Source organism: Rattus norvegicus, chromosome 5 (assembly GCF_021556685.1).
Source record: "Rattus norvegicus strain SHRSP/BbbUtx chromosome 5, alternate assembly SHRSP_T2T, whole genome shotgun sequence".
NCBI classification, from domain to species: domain Eukaryota; kingdom Metazoa; phylum Chordata; class Mammalia; order Rodentia; family Muridae; genus Rattus; species Rattus norvegicus.
Genome location: NC_141538.1, coordinates 127,616,188 through 127,635,807, shown reverse-complemented (window position 1 = coordinate 127,635,807; position 19,620 = coordinate 127,616,188). Strand labels below are relative to the sequence as shown.

At 49.0% G+C, this 19,620-nt stretch overlaps 1 protein-coding gene across 21 annotated transcripts in view; it reads right to left on the bottom strand.

The window, feature by feature from the left end:
* Ssbp3 (single stranded DNA binding protein 3) overlaps positions 1-19,620 on the bottom strand; it is a 141,416-nt gene that overhangs the window by 79,654 nt on the left and 42,142 nt on the right. The window contains 1 exon segment of one of the 21 annotated variants that reach the window (NM_001436600.1): positions 14,356-14,784. The gene's annotated coding sequence lies outside the window, so the exon portion shown is untranslated. 21 annotated transcript variants of the gene reach the window in all.

Genomic DNA, 19,620 nt, shown 5'->3' with positions numbered 1-19,620 from the left:
CTAAGGGCAGAAGTCAATGTGATGTCATGAGACAAGTATGAGCTGAAGGCCAAAGAGGGAGGCGCAGACTCCAACCTTACCTCTTCCCATGCACTACTCTACATGTAGTACTACATACATTCACAGCACAAAGAAACAAATGGAGCCGCCTCTATGGTTCTGCTGGCACTGACACTTTGATTTCTCAGCCAAGGTTTCTGTGCTTTTAACTTTTATACCTCTCTTGGTCCATTCTACAGATTTGACACAGTAAGGCTATCTTCTTTGCTTCTACCTACTGGGTCCTTGGTGAAGGCACGGCAAATACTTATAAGACTTAGTAGGGGGTTGAGGATTTAGCTCAGTGGTAGAGCGCTTCACAAGGCCCTGGGTTCAGTCCCCAGCTCCGAAAAAAAAAGAACCAAAAAAAAAAAAAAAAAAAGACTTAGTAGGTACACTGAAATGCGCGCGTGCGCGAGCGCGCACGCACGCGCGCACACACACACACACACACGCACACACACACCCCTTGGAGATCTACCTGAACTCCTGAAGTTCTAGGAGGCCCAGCTCCCCTGCTCCCATCACTACCCTTGAGAGACTCAGAGACAGGCTGGCCCCCATGCATGGGGGTTGAGGGTGAGGGATGTGTACAAGGGTCTCAAACCTAGAGCCAAGCAGATGCCCTTCCATCCGTGCAGATGGGCCAGTTCAGCAGCTTCTCAAAGTCAACTAAGTCCGCTTTTCAAATCCTAAAAGGTTTCTCAAGTCCCTTTTAATCTGTCTGCCATTTTGTTTCATCGGCTCAGCTCAAGTCAAGGGGAACTTGGCATTTGGAATACTCACTGCAAATAGTGCTGTGCCGGGGACATGTGCCCATGCAGACACAGACACAGACACACAGACACAGACACAGACACAGACACAGACACACAGACACACAGACACACAGACACACAGACACACACACACACACACACACACACACACACACACACACACACACACATTTGTACAACGTACAAACTGAACTAGAACTTGAAACTCTACCCTCAATTCTTTAAGTCAGTTCCTGCCACTCAGCACCTCCTGAAAGAAGAGAAGCAGACTCTGACCACCCCGAATGACCCGGGCCCTTCTTTTGCTTTGCCATGTCCTCCTACAGATGGACAGCCAGATCTTCTTCAGAGCCCAGCACATATGCCTGGCTTGTACATGATCGACTGTGTAAAATCATTGAGAAGTAATACTTTACTCCACTCTGAAAACACACACGGCCAGTGTGTGTCTCAAACTCAAAGACTACCTGCTGAATAAGCAGGTCTGTAGGTCAGTACATGGCCTCTGCCTCCAAGCTGGCATCCCGTCCCCAGCAGGGTACTGAAGATCCATGAAAATAGAAGAAACTCCCAACGACCCGGTCACGTTAGGTTCCTCTGCCTTCAGAACGCATATACCCAAGGGGCTGAGCTCAAGTTGACAGGCAGCAAGCTCTCTCCCTGACTAAGGCCAAACAGGGATCTAGCCACAAACATCTAGTAATTCTGAACATGACGTGCACACTGTAAAAATAGCCCCTGTAGCTCTGCTCCCACCCTCCTCCCTGGTGACACAAAGGGCAGAGCAAAGTGACACCCCTAACAAGCCTCAGCTTGTTCCCACATGGATGCCCTAGCCTCCTACATCTAACCCAGCTGCTGTGTGCCAATAGGGAATTCCAAACGACAACTGCCATCATTTTCACAGGTACCTGGAATCAGATCACCACAACAGTGTAAGGAGTCCCCACACGGGATATGTAAGGCCCAAATGACAGACTTGTCTTCTCTACACACCTCTCTTGTGTGCCTTTCATTCATTTGGCGCTCACCACTCTGGGTGCACACATGTAGCCAGGCACAGTGGTGTTCGCCTTCAATCCCAACACTCTGAGGCCAGTCTGGTTTACAAAGTGAGAGCCAGGGCTACACAGAGAAACCCTGTCTCAACAAACAAACAAACAAACAAAAATAAACAAATACAGTGCATACATAGACTTCCCCATAGGCTCTGAATGAACACAGCATGGGTCCAGCTAGACAGGGTAGGGCAGACCTGTTATCTCAGCTGCCTAAGAAGCTGAGGCAAAAGCACTGCTTGAGCCAGGGGTAAGATACCAGCCTTGGTAACACAGCAAGACCTTGTACTGCTATTAAAAATGAGTAAAAAGCAACAGGAGCAGAGGAGATGGCTCAGTGGGTAAAATATCTGCTCCACAAACCTACAGATCTATAGAACCACACAAAACCACACATCTCAAGTCCTGGTACTCCTGCTGAAAGATAGAAGCAGATGAGAGTTCCTTCCTGGAAGCTCACAGGCCAGCTACCCTAGCTTCAGCAGTGAAGAGAAGACTCTGTCTCAAACAGTATGGAAGGCAAGGACCTACACCCAAAGTTGTCTGTCCTCCCTCATGAATGCCATGGCACATGTATATATACACACCTCATACACACCTCGATCTTTTAAGTCTTTTAAAGCAATGCTAGCCTCTTCAGATATCAGCCAACATGCATTTGCCACCATCTTATTTGTTTGTTTGTTTTAAAGAAATAAAGATGATAGGAGATTCTTACCCTTTCAGGCTACTAATATCATATGTATTAAATGGAAAGTATATTGAAAATTCTCAAAAAGAAAGTATCAAGGAGAGACAGGTGGCTCAAAACAGCTTCAAGAATAAAATCTACTGTTTGGACCTCAACATATCTAGCAGTGGGACTCCAAGAAAATTTAATAATCTTTGGGGAAAGGAGGGGACGCTCCGATTTCATCAACTAGAAAACGGATAAAGAGACCAAAGCTAATGCTTAGCCCTGAAAATAAATGCAAGTAAATTATTAGCCCAGTCTAATACATAGCTACACACACACACACTGGGAACTGAGGACAACTTTAATCCCAGCACTTGGGAGACAGAGGCAGGTGGATCTCTCTGAGTTCCAGGGCAGCCAGGGCTACACAGAGAAACCCTATCTGGAAAAACAAAACAGAACAAGAAAGAAATGTGGCCATGTTACTTTTCAATCAGTGCTTAGGCCCCTATCATATGGCTTGGCATAAAACATCTCTTCAGGTATTTAAAAAATTAATTAAACAAACTAATTTCTTCTGTCTTGCCTCTGTGATTCTAGGTATCAAAGATAAAACACCCAGCACTGAGAAGTCCTCTGAAGGTGCCTTGCATATTGGCAAAGGAAGTTGGGGTCTCTGTCCCATCTTATACATACCATCCTCTTTCCAAAGCCACTTCTGAAGCTTCCTCAGAGGACTGAGGCTCAAAGCCAGTGAGCAGCATCAAGCCCATTGTGCCCCCAAAGTAATGGAGCGCTTCACACCTGTGAAGGGTAGGAGGGGCTGATGACCCCTTCAGCGCCCAAAAGAAAACCCATCTGCTGCAAAGAGAAGCATGCACAGGCTTTATCTTTAGCTACAAATGACGGGAATGTTACTCTCAGAAAGGTGGAGATTCTGCTCCATCACCCACAGTTATTTTTCCAGAATCCTCAGTGACTTTGTAGGGATGAGGAAGGGGAAACAAGAGAAAGGTCTAACATGATTTCAGAGACAGGGAGGAAAGATACAAAAGGAGGAGGGGATGAGGGAGCCAGTGGAGGCTCACAACCCCTGTGACTCTTCTAACTGGAGGCAGAGTGCCCTCCATGGCCCACGCAAGAAATGGCAGCTGTCACACTATCCCAGCCCACTGGACATGGGGTGGAACCATGCGTGCCATGAATCAGAAAGGCTGAGCTCCAATGCCACTGTTTTGGCTGTGGTGCTCTGGAGCAGCAAGCGGAGTCTCTTGACTGCCGTGTGAGCCCCAAGAGCAAACGCCCACCCCTGCCACCTGACAGATCATCTTTCTGCAGTAGAGGTCTGGATAAAGATCCTGGGTTCTTGGCTAAGTCCTCCCCCATCTCTGGACTTCATCCCTTCCCATCAAGAGGGAACAAGCTGATGCAGACTCAGGTGAGGCAGCAGCTACTGTAGGAGGTGCAAAGCCCAGCCCTGCTGGCAAGTGCCTACTGAAACTTCTTAAAGCCTCACAGTTTGCCTACCCTTGAGATTCAGGGAACTAGGCATGGGGGTGTTTTCCTTTAATTCCAGTACTCTAGAGCAGAGGCAGGAGGATCACTATGATTCTGAAGACAACCTAGTCTACAAAACCAAGTTCCAGGACAGCCAAGGCTACAAAGTGAGTCTCAAAAAAAGGGAGGGATGCAGAGAGGGAGCACCGGCCACAGGGAATTATGTCATTCCCACGCACCAAGAGTAGACCCTGGCTACCATCAACCCTGGCCCCCACTGCTGCAGGCCATAATGATTTCCTGACTCAGAGGGGAGGTGGCTGGTTAGTTCTAGATCAACTTGGCATAAGCTAGAGTTATCTGAAAGGAGAAAACCTCAATTGAGAAAATGCCTCCATAAGATTTGGCTGTAGAGCATTTTATTAATTAGTGACTGATGGGGAGGGCCCCACCCACTGTGGATGGTGCCACACCTGGGCTGGTGATGCTGGACAAGCAGCTGAGCAAGCCATGAAGGGCAACTGCAAGTCCCGTCCCTTGGTCTCTGCATCAGCTCCTGCCTTGAGGTTCCTGCCCTGCTTTAGTTCCTGTTGCCTTTGACAATCAACAGTGCTATGGAAGTGTAGGACAAATACATACCCCTCTCCTCCCCAGGTTACCTTAGTCATGGTGCTCATTGCAACAACAGAAGCCCTAGGACAGGAGGGCAGCTCTTCCCTGAGTTTAGCCTCCACACTAGTCCTGGAAACCACAGGGACGAAGAGGAAGCATGACCCGGGCAGCAGAAAGCCAGCTCTGTAAGAACTGTTCCCAGTGAGACCTGAGAGGCGGTTAAGCCCACTGTGGAGAGCCACATGTGCAAAGGCTGGAGCTAGGACTCTTGAGAACTGTGGGGGACTGAGGGTGACCAGGGTGCCCTAGCAGGGCCAACAAGGCAGGCTTTCACGGCAAACTGTCACTGCACTCTGGAGATCCTTTTGGGTTAAGGTTGAAGAGATTGTACTGTATAGACTAAGCCAAAGAAAAAAACAGGCTCCCAGGGAAGGGAAGCAGGACCACAGGGGCCTAGAACCCAGTGTGAAGCTTAAAGGCACCTGAGAAAAGAGCCCATCCCATGTCCTTCACACACCTATCCCTCACTCCCTCACTCCCTCACCCCCCCCCTTGTTTAGCCTCTTTTATTTATTTTTAAACTGGGACCTGCTTGTGGTCAGGTTGATACATTTTTTTTTCTTTTTTTCGGAGCTGGGGACCCAGCCCAGGGTCTTGCGCTCGCTAGGCAAGCGCTCTACCGCTGAGCTAAATCCCCAACCCCTGGTTGATACATTTTTTTTTTGGGGGGGGGTCTTTTTTTCGGAGCTGGGGACCGAACCCAGGGCCTTGCGCTTCCTAGGTAAGCGCTCTACCACTGAGCTAAATCCCCAGCCCCTGGTTGATACATTTTTAAAACAAAACCTTGAGGGTGCTGTGGCCTCCCCAGGAGGAGAGGGTGGGTCAATGGTCCTTCTCTTCTCTCTCTGCCACCAGCAAAGGCTAGATGGACAGGTAGGGACCAGGGGAAACAGCATCCTGTGAGTGGGCTGAGAGGGGCTCGTGCCTCTGCTTCTGTGGCTCCCACAATAACTAGTAGAGAATTCCAGACAGCCTAGACACAGACTGTTCAAACCTTAGCTGCACAGTCCCTGAACGGCCTGGAACCTGGTTGAAAAAGAACACTACTCCCTTCCCCATGACCTGTATGGCAGTTTATCTGACAGACAGACAGAGAGACATCATAAGGAAAGTGACTTGGCACATCTTACGTATGTGGAAACCTGACCTGTATCTCGTACTCTTCAGTACCCCTAGGCCCCCAACCACAGACCCTTACCCCATCATGAAGTGTTGAGGGCTCCCCCACCACCCCCTCAGGGGACAACCTCTCCGACACTGACAGATGGGGAATCCTAAAATACAGTGTATGGATCATGTTTCATGACTAGCAAACGAGCCAGCCGGGACACTCAGAGAACCGGGCCAGCTCGGGAACAGGATCTCACACATTTTGCAGAGCAGTGGACCTGCATTCTCCTCCCCCAGCCTGTGGGCTCCTCAGGAGACAGATTCTGCATGTGGAGGACACAGAGCAGGTGCAAGCCTGGGGGACGGAGGAGAGAGCATCCGAACCCTCCACACTGAGAAGGCTGTAGCTTAGTCCTGAGCAGTCTTTGTTCCTGCTAGGCATCTGCCACACACTCTGAAGCCATCCATGCTGCTTGAGTTCCCGTCCTAGCTCTAGCCAGGCACAGTACCTTTCTGAACCTTCTTTTGCTGGTCGATAAAGTCATGGTGGATTTTTTTCTCTCTTTCTTTTCTTTGGGGGTGGGGTGGGGTGGGAGGTTCACAGCAGAAGCTCTCCCTCACTGAGTCACAGTGAAGAAGGTGAAAAGCAGAGTTCAAGGTTACAGCAGACACAGTAACCGCCATCTTTACAACAGCACGACTGTGGGTCCTCTCTTTTTAGTCCCACTGAAAGACTCCAGGAGGCCGGGTAAGCAGGCCAGGAGGTTCAGTAATTTGGGGAGTTGATCTGCTCCGGGAGGCCCCCTAGGGAAGGGCTTAGGGGAGTCTCCAAACCAAACCCCTGGTGTTCTGTCATCTGTACATAGTAGTGGAAAGTGCTTGGAGCTGGGCAAAGGAAGGACACATAAAGGTTAGGGGCTGAAGCCTACTACCTTTCTGGTTTGACACACATCCCTCGATGCCTCTCACATAAAGGCCAGACTCTAGGGCTCTGAGCAAGGATTACACTTCACCTCCTCACTCCAAAGGAAAGATATTGGTCACATCTATAACCAAGATTTTCTGACTTTAAAGCAGGGCATGAAGATCAGCAAAGTGGACTATCCCACCAGAGTCCAAAGATAGAAAGAAAGGAAGAATGGAGGCAGGAAACTGGGCCCTTGCAATTGGAGAAAAAAGAGGCCCGGTGGCTGAGAAGTACATGTGATTAGACCTGATGGAAGGACATGTCTGGGGGTTGGGGATTTAGCTCAGTGGTAGAGCGCTTGCCTAGCAAGCGCAAGGCCCTGGGTTCGATCCCCAGCTCCGAAAAAAAAGAAAAGAAAAAGAAAAAAATATAAAAAGGAAGGACATGTCTGAACAGCAGGACCATCTTTGGTTGTGAAGGTCTGAGGTGCGGTGGTTACTTTAGGATCTATCTTTTACAAAGAGCATACACCTGCACGTACTATGGGAAAAACTCAGAGCAAACTCTGGGCCTGAGAATGCTCTGCCTCCATCACTCCTGAGGTAACAATATTTCTATCCAAAATATGACAGATGCCACTCCCAGAAAGGCAGAGAGTTAATATGCTCAGAGACTTCTTGGATTCTTTTGGAGTTGCTTTACAAGCATAGAGATGTGCTCTGGCCAGTGACACCTACTGGGGTGGAGTCCTCCTCACAAACACAGGGATGGTCTTGTAAAGGAGGGAAGGCACGAAGACAATACCAATTAGCTTTCTTCTCCTTGTTTTGCAGGAGCAGAGACATGATGAATAACCAAGGTAGGGAACCAGGTTCCTCACTGCCCAAGCCCTGTCGCCTGCAGACAGTGCTCTCAAGTTTATAGGCACAGGTGGGAAATTTCATTTGACATGTGTAGTGTTCTGCTGTAGTGTTTTGAGGAAACGTATAATCCAGATTTCCCATTTACACTATGTTGGTTTCACCAACTCAAAAGCTAGAAGTGCCTCTACTCCACTCCTGTCTTTTGGGCGGGCTCTTCTGGGACAGACAGCCTGTAAGTTCTACAAAGCTTCATCTGGGTTCTATGCAATGGGAAACTTCGGTGAGGGGAGAAAGCTGGCTGGCCCCAGCCACTATTCACTAACACACACCTGGCTCTTCATGTTCTTCCTTAGCAAAAACACATCCATATTGACACTGCACAGTATTTGCCCTTCCAGTAAAAGTTACCAGCTACCAAGGCTGCCTGGAACAAGACCAACAAACTTGCCAAACCTTCTTACAGGGGAGAGCCAGGCAACCCTCTACCTTCCCCACCACCCTTCTTTAAGAAAAAGCAGCTACGTAGCCTCAAAATTCACAGGGACGGAAGGCAAACCTACCTAGTTTCTAAGGCCATCTCCCAGTACATGCACAAACATTCCCTTTATGCTTTCTTTAAAAATCTCTGGAAATAACTTCTCACCCCAAAAACCAGGTGATATCTCACTCCTATTGCTGCCTGAGACCAGACAGTGACCGTGGCCAGTACAAACCTTAAGGGCCCTTATGACGGGAATTAAACACTCCTCTGAGGTCACAGACCTCTGGGAAGGTTAGCTTGTGTTCTCACCCCACCCCACAACAAACAAACAAACAACATGTCCAAGGCCTCCCCACATCTAGGCACCTATGAACGTGAACCTGTCAATAGACAGGTCCTTTGCAGGTGAAATCAAGCTAGCATGAGGTCATATTGGATATGAATGAACCCTGCTCCAATGAGAAAACGTAGGCACACAGACACAGGGAGAATGCCAAGTCATAAGAGGCAGGGATTGGAATAGCATGGGTCAAAGAATGCATGCGAAGACTAACACCACCACCAGAAGAGAAAGTCATGGACAGACTCCCTAGACCCTTCAGGAGTGCACGGCCCTACTTGATCTTGGATTTAGTCTTCACTCACTTATAGTCCTCTGTTAGTGCAATTTTAGAAATACGTAGACCTCTTAAATCTCATAACTCTCTCTCACCTACCCATCAACTGCCCTCGTCCTCTGCACTATTCCCTCTTACAATAATACATGGCCCAAAAGGATGGAGCTACCACTGTGCAACCGACCTTGACAGTTCACCAAGACCACCAGACACAGGCCAGAGAGAGTACAACAAGAAAGTCAGCTTTACCAGGTGGCCCTCTGGTCCCTAGCCTGCCAGTGAAACAACTCTAGTGTCAAAATCACAGAGATGTGGAGAGGGTGGGTGGATAAGTCAACAGAAACACAAGAAGGTTCAAAAGGAACCTGAATGTCAAGGTGACAGGCAGGAGGTGAAGAAGATATACCTCATCCCTGCCCACAGCCAACCACATATATGTGACTCTCATGCCCTACTAGAATTTCCTGGAACCTCACTACAACAGTATGCCACACAGGAGATCACCTGGTGCTGTCTACCCACACAGCTGTTGTACTTTGAGCTTCACAGGGAGAAAGCCAGCCTGCTTCTGTCCAGGGACGAGGCTTATTTACTTTGGACTTCCAATACTGGAAATTGATAGGGCCAAGTCAACAAGGGCAGGCCAAGTAGCTGGTTGGGCAGATGGATGGCTGGAGACTCCACTCCACACTCTGCCCTACCTGTGCTGGCTTCAGCCACCTGTGGTCCCATTCTCCATTCCCTGCCACACTCAAAGTTCAAAGCATAACACCAGGGTGCTTCAGCAGTGACGTCAGATTTGCACATACGCTTGCACAACAGTCTTCTCAGTATCCAAGGCCTCCTGAGCATTATATGTAATATATGTTATATATAAGCAGACCTACCAGACAGCAGGACATCTCGGGAACAAAAGAGCAAACTAGCAAGTCATGCTATGCTGGCTCATGACAATAATCCCAACAGGAAGACCACAAGTTTGAGACCAACCTAGACTAAATGAATTCTAGAACAACAGTGACCCTTTTTCAAAAAACAAAAAAATAAAGAGAATCTGAGGTGCTAAAACAAGCAACCTTGGCCCCAGAGAGGGAAAACAAACAAACAAACAAACAAGAAACCAGAAAGCCAAGAATTCAAGTCCATCCTTCCAATACCCCACGAATCCAAATTAAATGAGGAGCCCAGCAAATACCGGCCTCAGGCTCCAGCCTCAGACAAACATGCTGGCTTTTCCAGGCAAGAACTGGTAACGGTCTCCGTAAAACGTATTTCAGAGTTCTGAGACTAGGAAGACTATACTGTGTATAACTAACAGGAAACTGGTGTGGGAGAGCCAGAGAATCCCCCAAAATCATTATTTTTGCAAATGCCTTTTTCATGAGCTGGCTCTGGCCTCAGTTGAGAATCACAACAATTTCATCCGCCTCCCCCCCTCGAGTTCAAGCACCTAGCTAGTGCCCTGACATGAGTCACACTAAGTGCTGGAGCCTCAGCTGCTGGCTGTCATCCCAACAGTCTGCCTCAAGTCACACTGCACCAAACCACAACCCCAAATATTTAACCCAAATCACCTTCCCACCCTCCCCACCTCAGCAGGCTACTCCTCACCTACAATTCCCAACTGGGGCTGTGAAGACCCCTAAATAGAACAATGGGTTCCATTTGGAAAGGCCTACAACACAGGGCTGCTTGACGTGTCTGTGGCTCCAATTCTGCCTAAAGAGATGCCCTGAATACAGGTTGCATGCACTTTCTGAGCCCACTGCTGCCTCTCATAAAGATGGACATCTCCCTACTGCTGCTGTGGGGACAAACAAAAGGACACAAGAGTGCTTCTGGGTGATTCCACGCCCAGGCTGTTATAGAGAACTGAAGCGGCCTTGCTCACCAACGCTGGGACAAATGGAGGCACAAGCTAGAAATCTGTGCCAGACACAAGGCAGCCTGACAAAGCAGAAGCCCTGCTTTGCTCAAGTGATTAACAGGCCCAAGAAAGGCTGTGGTGCGATTTACGAGGGCCATGGCCAAGAAAGATTTATCCGTGTATGGCCTTCAGATGGCTTGTCAGGCTCTCGAGCAGCCCCAGTTTGGCTAAGGATCTCAGCAGCAAGTAATTTTCTAATTGATTCATTAGCACTCCAATCAGCAACTCCTTAGACACAAAGGGTCTTGTTCAAGTCTGGATGCCCAAGCCCAGGATGCTGAGCTGCAAGAACTCTTCCAGCATCAGCCTGGGATCCGCAAAAAGCACCCCACACAGAGACTTTGCAGAAGTCACCCCAAAGGAAAACCTCAGGGTCTGGAAACAGAAACAGAGCCTCCATGGTTTCTCAGGTGCTGCGGGTTTATCTGTTATTAAATATTTGTTTTACTTTCAGTGTGTGGAGGTGGAGGTGTGCCTTGATCACACTCACAGAGGTCAGCAACACAGGATCCCTGAGGCTGGAGTTACAGGCTGCTGTGACCTACCTGATATGGGTGCTGAATACACCAAACTCAGGTCCTCTGCAAAAGCAGCGTGTGCTCACTCTTAGCTACTGAGCTATCTCTCCAACTCTAGGTCATGTTTTATCATGGGAATATTCTGAATAGAGCCCCATGGAAAAAGTGGAAAAGAGGAAAATACCCCAGAATCTTGTCTGCACAAAGTGAGCCTTGGTACTGGACTGACAGGTGACTTCTTCCAGCTGAGGTTGGAACCCATCACACCTCATGCACATTAGACAGTACTGCACCACTGGGCCATCCTCCCACCCTTTTGCTGCTACTAATTGAGTATGTACAGAACATATAATTCCTTTGGTTCTCGAGGGGAGCAAAACAACAGTACCCACATTGGTGTTATAATTGAGTAAGACTGCACACAACACACCAGACTGAAGGAGAGGGCCCACTGGCCTCTGAGAAAGCATCTGTTAGGTGTATTCAGAAAGGATACAGATGGTTCCGGTCACACCTATGAGCAGCTGAAGCTCAGTAACGGACCTAAGAGCAACACTGTATTGATGTAAGTAGAGATTAACTTTAAAAACGATTTTTGCGAGGCATCAGTCACATGTGCTTGCAATCCTATAATCTCAGCACCTGAGCACACCAGTGAGATAAATTTAAGTCCAGCCTGGGCTACTCAGCAAGGCCATGTGGCAAACCAATCTTTCCTCATTTCACGTTCCTCTTAATATGTGGAATCTTTACAAGAAGATGGGTCTAGGACAGTGCAAACTGACAGAAAAGAACTGTGGGCATTCTCATAGGAAGGCTCAGAAACCTGACTGGGTCCTCTGAGAGCTGTCTTGCAACCTGTGCTGTGTACACACCCAACTGTAGTAAAGTCCCTGTGAATGTTCCCGTGGGGGAACAGTGCTTTGGAAGGTTCGAGAACCAACCCGGCTGGCTCAGCACATTCCTCTACTTACCCTACCAGCATGGGATAAGTTACCTCCCAGATGGGTCTGGTGAGCCAGGGGGCAGTATGGTCCCCAACTAAGTAATAGGCTTTCACAGCACAGGGGGACAAATCTTCACATGAAGGACTGCAGTCTGCACAGCCCTGGGCTACGCAGAACTCAGGGCACACAAATGAGCAAACACCAGTATTGCAGAACTAGCATATAATGCCTTAGGATGTCTGGGATAAGATACAGTTCTACTTCTTCTATAGAGAAACTATCTGGCTACTTAAATCTCCAGGAAAGCCAAAGGGTCCAGACTTCCTGACCTAGAGAGGAGATGGCTTCTACAAATGACACTGGGACAAAGCCATACTTCTCCACAAACTACCTGTGCAGAACCTTTGTCAGACATGGTCTCTGCAGGTCACCTCACTTCCTGTCAGACAATGTCTCCCCTGAGTCACCTCACTTCCTGTTAGACACTGGCTCTCTAGATCACCTCACTTCCTGTCAGGTTTCATCTTTTCTCAAAGCCTTTTCTCCCTTAGACTCACCTCCATTCTATCTCAAGTCTCATGATGAAGACAGTATGGTGGCTGGATCTTCTGGGTCTGGTTCTCACCCAGTTTCCTAACTGTATGGCATCTCCCATGACAGCACTGTCCTATTGCTGTGACAACACAAATCTAAGAGCTACCATCTTAGCAGCTCAAAAATAATCAGCACAGGTAACTCCTCGGCCATTTCCCCTTCTCCAAACCAGAGGATGATTAACAAGAAAACACTCAAGACCCACATAGCTTGAATAAGATGTCCCCACCACAGAGCACAACACCTACCTAACTCCACAAAACATGAGAGACACTGGAGTCTGAAGGCCCCATGAACAAACGGCCTCCCCAAGGCCGAGACTCTCGACTCCCCTCACAGTCCATCTAAAGCACAGAGGTGGAGTAGGATAGGATGGGGGGCTCTCTCCTACTCCTGCCCTTGTTCCCAAGGTTCCTCGTGTATGAACTGGGAGGCTCAGGCCAGCACTGCCTTCTCTCTGCTGTGCCTACAACATGCTACAGATGTCTATGAGAGTGGTGGAAACCAGACACTCTGTCTGGCACTGCCCAACCCGGTACCTGCCAGGCATGAGGTTCCTCATAGGGCCAAGTGAACCAAATGATTGGACAAAAATCCATCTGGAGGTGAATAGAAGATGAGGCCAGAACACAAACATGACAACTGGGACCTTCTCCATGCCAAACAAGCCCCCAAATTTAAGGAAGATTCATGGCAAACTAGAGGAAGACCTTTCAAGTTTCCTTAAGTTAGTCCCTCTCAGGACAATTACAAAACAAAACTCATAAAATGAGATTCAGGGTCCAGGGAGATATTTCAGTCAATAAACATAAGCAGCCAAGTTTGAGCCCCAGAATTCATATAGTGTCAGCCTGGTGGAGTTCACATGTGATCCCAATGCTAGACAGAGGCAGAGAGACAGGAGTCCCTGAGGACTGCTGGTCAGCCAGCTCACCGTAACTGGTGAGCCCTAAGTGATGAACTGGTGAGCCAAATGGTCCAATGACACACTGACTCAAGTAGGAAATTAGCACTTCTGAAGACGTTCCCTGGCCTCTGTACATGTACACAAAAGTATACATACCAGCACAGACAAGAGCACACGTTGAAAACAAATGCATTTACTGGACGTGCTGCTTCAAGGGGCTAATGGATAAGGAGAGTGAGCCAGACACACCCACTGACCAGGCCATCTTTCTTTGTATGGAGGGCTGTCCCCCACAAAGGCCCTCCTCCCCAGAGCTTCTCCCCCGAGCCTGGCCAACCCCCATGAACACTGCTCACACCATCCGAGCTGTTGCTTTGGAATGTGCCAGCAATTCTGGCGGCAGGAACAGCAAGCTTTAGCTCAGCAAAGAAACCAGCTGGAGAGGCAGCCTCATGAAATGATGAAATGCCAAACCAACCCCTACATCTTCTCCAGTCTCTCGGGTCACCTACCAGATTAGAAGGCCTGTTGCTACGGCAACCATATCTTGCAAGTGTCGGCTGAACTTCCCCATAATTTTTAACCCATTAAGTAGCTGGAAGAGGGGTGGTATACAGCCCAAGCCCGAGTCCCAAGTGTTGTCCTGCTTTGGCTGTTCTCCTATAATTAAAGCAAGAGAATGAGAAAGGGCAGGCAGCCAGGCAAGGACTAGAGTCCACAGTTGGACAAACAGCGAGAGTGAACAGGTTGCTTACACACCCACCTTTTTCTCCCACCAGCTATCCACCAAAAGGCTGGCTGACAGCAGCCGGCAAACTTTCCACACACCTGGCAAGACCAAAGCACCAGGAGCTACAAGGAAGATGGAACCAAACAAAAGCAAAATGGAAAACTGCCTGCCCCTCCCAGCAGGCGCCTCGCCCTTGTGCTGTGGAACAGCGCCGGGCCCTTCTGTGGTAAGCAGAAGGTGGCTGGGAGTTAGGCACAGGGGACAGATGGCCCGCAAGCACTGGCACTTTCCAGTTGTCTGATAGGCGCCGGCTGCCAAGCAGGCCCCCAGTCTCCTTGCAGGCGCTCCCACTCCACAGGCAGAGCCTGGCTGGGTACAGTGTCGCCCATTCCAACCTGAGGCAGTGCTGTGGTACTGCCATAGCTAGTTGCCTCTCCTGCATTCCACCTACATTTGCAAGTCATCCTTAGCATCCTCCCCAACAGCCCAGCCACCCAGCCACGCCCTCCTCCACTGCAGGGCAGCCTTCCTCTACCCACATTCACAATTTGTTCATAGGTCTCCAAAGAACCAATCTGTACACGGACTTTCCTCAGCCCCTCCCATTTGAAGGGAGGAAGTTCATAAACGGACCAAAGGGAGGAAAGGTCCCACCAAGCCAAGCCTGACTCTATGTAACAGTTCCAAGGATGGAGTCAGGCCTGGTTGAGCCAGTGGACCAAACGGTCTCTAGGAAGGAGGGTACAGCAGGAGAAATAACTGAGCTTCCAGGAGGAAAGGGATCCGAAAAGGGGCTAAGGAAAAAAGTGCAATGGGATCAGGGAAAGTGTCTGGCAACCCAGGACTACAATTTGAATCTATATCTGAGAGGAAGGCCTGCCCAAGTCTTCTCAGTGTGCCTGGCACACTGTGCTAGCCAGGTGAGACCACTGTGCTACAACAGATCTACGCCATACTCAGAAAGCAAGGGGCTTGCCTTAACCATGGGGATGGGTTCTGCTTCAGCAAGTTCACTTATCTCCTGAGGAAAGGCTCATGACCAGGACACTTAGCAACCCATACCTCATCCTCCAGCCAGCGTGGGTCCCATACCAAAGGGACACCTGGGACAAAATCCAGTTCAGTGAATTAAGATGCTAATGTCTTTCTTCCTGGTAAAGAGGCAGGCATAGCACCTCTTATTAGCAGGTCCACCATCACCCAGCCTTTTCTTGCAGATCATTCCATCAAGTTCAGAAGGAACTAAAAGTGAGGTGATAGGTGGGGCAGGTGATAGGTGAGAAGGCAGGATATGCCACTCCCTCCCTGGGATGGGAAGGGGGCACATCACCAGGAATATCATGTGTACTATGAACTCGGTGAGGTGGCTGCTGAACACCAAGAGCAGCTTTTGAGGAAGGACTCCTCTCAAGGCAAAACAGAGCATGCCACCCAGGAATGGAGGTGGTCCTTAGGGAGGAGGAGCTCTAAGAATGCCTTTGAGATTTAAAAAAAAGCCCCCCCCCCCATTTTAACCCACCAAATGGGTGGGTTACTACCCAGCTTATCCATTGTTAGGTCTTATTATCCAAATCCTTTGACTCACTGAACAAGTGCTCGCTGAGCATTTACTGTACGCCAGATACTGTAAACACGCGAGTGAAGACTAAGCACCTGTCTGCCCTTAGTGAGCTTCCTACTGGACAGACTCTGACATTTGGCTCCATTGCTCACAGGCCCTCAGCATCTGGACACAGTGGCCTTGACCTGGCCCAGACAAAGTAACCGCAGTTTCAGAGCTCAGTGCAGGACCACTTCTCAGAGACTATGGTCTCTCTCGAAGGCAGAGAGCTCTGGCACAACGAGCCTGGTTACTGACTCCGAAACAGGAAAGGGAGAGAGGTCTGCCCCAAGGCCCTAGGCCTCAGTTTTTCCTGCTGGTGAATAAAGGGTTTGTCCAATCTACCTCTAAAGACACCCTAGTGACCTGACCCCTAGCAGCCTGGAGCTACCCTAGCTGACCGGCTGCTGCCAGGAGGGCTACAGGAGAGCAGAGCAGAACGGAGCAGGCAGCCTGTCAGGTCTCACTGCTGCAGGGAGATTCTGCCCACAGCTCTGAATAATAATAGATGTAACATTTAGGTAAGGTTGGGGATTAAGTTAAACCTCACTTAAGAGACGGGGATGTTGGCATTTGGGAGCAGGAAACAGGCCTGGGAACACAGTTAATACCTACCACAGAGCACAGCGGGTCACTGCCAGCTCCTGATGAAGCATCTTACGCTCCACTGTTCTCCCTCCGGCCAACTGCACACACTTCAGGGGCCAGAGAGGGGGCGCTAGAGGTCAGTTTTGGAAACTATGTTTTCAGAAGAACACGGACAAAGCAAAAGCCAGCAAGATCCCATCTGAGGCAGGACTGAGGTTATCTGGGATGTGAACCCATTCATTGGCGACAGTGGAAGCAGGCCTTTTGTGACAAGAATGGAAACCTATGTGAGTTGGGATGATATTCACCACTCAAAAAGCAGCTGCGGAGAGAGCCTTGTCCACTTGATGGTGGAAATACCTCAGACCCAGGCTTCTGTCCACCTGTCCAAGTGACAAGTCCCCTACCTCCTGGGACAAAGCAGGCACTGTAGCAGGAATATGAGCCAAAACTCTCCGACTCAGAAAGGACTTTAAAGGTGATCAATTGATAATATGCAGATGAGGGGATATAAAGAAGAACATCCAAGCCCTTCGTGTTTTAAAATAGCCTTTCTTCTTTTAAAAAAAAAAAAGTGCAGGATTCCTAAGGAGGGGCATGGAAAGGATTTGCCTGCCTCTCTCCAACCTCAGAGGGTTTTTTTATAAACACCAGGCCTCTCTGGCATCCTTGGTCAAGCCCCACCCCCTTCTTCTAGGCTGCAGAGGTCACTCTTTTGTGGCAAAAGCTGCAGGTGGTGACTGAGAGTAAGAAAGGCTCCATTGTGTGAGAACTCAAATGTTTAGGGTACTTCTGTCCTGCAGAGTCAGAACAGAGCAGGGAGCCTCCGAGCAGACTGCATGGGAAATGCAGCAGGTTGTCAATGCAGCTTTGGAAGGTCTTGCTGCCATACTGGTGTTTCCTGGCAGTGTCACCCAGCCCAGCAAGCTAAGAAGACACCATCCAGCCTAGGGGAACACTCAAATCAGACCAATCACAAAGGCGTAAATCTGAGCCTCCCACTGGTACTGGGTGTCAGTGTAACTCAAGGCCACAGAATTGCCATCCCTTCAGGTTTGCTGAATTCTCTCAACCAAAGCACTGACCAGCATATCACACATGCTGGAAGAACAGCTGAACAAAGACCGGGACAAGGCAGTATGGCAAACACCAGTAATCACAGCACTTAGAAGTTCCAGGGTCAAGAGTTCAAGGCCAGAATGGACCATCAGAAACCCCTGTGGGATGTATGTGTTTGTATATGTGTGCACATGTCCATGCATACAAATGCAGAAGCCAGGGGAGACCACTGCATAGTGTCCTGTAACATACTGCGATACTCTGTCACTCACCAGCTTTCACCTGGAGACGCATCTCACACTTACCCTGGAGCACACTGGCTGGCTGGCCAGTAAACTCCTGGAATCCACCTGTCTCCGCCTCCTGATGCTGGGGTTACAGGCATATGCGATCATACCTGGCTTTTATGTGGCTGTTGGAGACTCAAAGTTGGGTCCTCCAAGCTCTTTTAGTCATTCTGAGTCACCTCCCTAGACTCAGTCTCAATTTTAGACTCAATTTTGTAACTTCTTTTCCCCAAACTAATTTATCTACCGCTCTGTATTCAACTCAAAATTCTGCACTAAATTTCCTTGATAGTGTCTAGCTTCAACGGTAAAATACAAGCCATGCAGCAGATTATTGAGGAGAGGTAAAACATGGGAATATAGAAGCTTCAGCCTGAGGCCCACAAAATCAGGGGGTTTATGTTCTGTCGGCCACTCCATCCCAGCACATGAGGGAGACATAGACAGTCACCACTCTGCTCAACCAATGTCTTGAAATGAATCCAGCCAACAGATTTACTGTATGACCCTGGTCAAGTCACTTGTCCCTTGAGACGATCTTTTCTCAGTTATAAAACAACAAAACCATGAAATTCAGGGTAATTATCCAAAGCCAGCCTGGGAACAGCTCTAATCTATAGAAGCCTGTCCAAGCCTACGTGTTTCCAGAAGGAAGGAGCTAGGAGGCAGTGTGGGGCTATGTAAAGAGCCACATGGTCTTGGGGAAGTTACTGAACTATCTACCATCTTTCAGACTCAACTTCTTCATCTGCAAAATGGGGGCCATGCCACAGCTACCTTGGCAGAATGAATGTAAACCCTCCCATAAGCATTGGTGGGAGAAGTGCTAACTGTGAAACTCTGAAAATCCTCACAAGAGGAATCTGCTTTCCTGCCAGCTCTCAGTGACTTATGACAATTAGGGACAAAGAACAATCAAGACCACTTCACAAAATAACATTAGGTAAAAATCCAGACTCCAAACACTACTGCGATGTAAAGGTGTAGATTTTGATAGTACAATTCCCAAGGGTTTTACCCTTCTCAGGAAACTGAACAGAGAGGGGTGTGAAAAGAGGAGGAGAAAGGTCTAGAAATTGAACCATACAGGTGACAGAGTGAGACAGAAGTGGGATGTCTGCCACTGAGGTGTGCATCAGGCACTCCTCCATGCCCTCCCCTCACGAGGAGGGATTCAGGAAGGGCCTTTGGGTTGGGACTAAGTGGCTTAAAGAGGAGGTGCAGAGCCTGTTCTCAAGGAATGGGGCCACTCCCCTCCTTCTTGGAAGCCCAGCTAAACAAGTGAAACTATAATCAGTGGTGTATGGTGACAGAGTACCTATGAGCAGCAGTGACCAAAATCAAGACAAGTGGCCTGTCGAAACACTACAGATATTTTGGGTGCCAGCTCCACAATGCCGGCAGCAGCAACAACTACATTACCATTCACAGGTAAAAGCCATCTCCCCCAACTCCGCCTGACTAATAAGACCCCTCACCTTCCTACCTCATGCACTCCTATCTCACTGCCTCAATAAAGACGGAACCAGAGCATTCTCACAGTCCGGAGAGCTGGGCATCCCCCTCAGAACTGAAGAGGGAGGGAAGAAGAGGTTGAAAAGCTGGCAGAGATTTCCTGCCCTACTAAAGGCAGGATTCAGAATGTACACGGTCTCCTTTCCAGTCTGGGATCCGCATCTTGACTGTCTTCACCCCTATCACCGCCTCCACCTCTCTGGTAAGGACTAGCACAGGAGACCATAAATACACACGCCCTCACCGCAT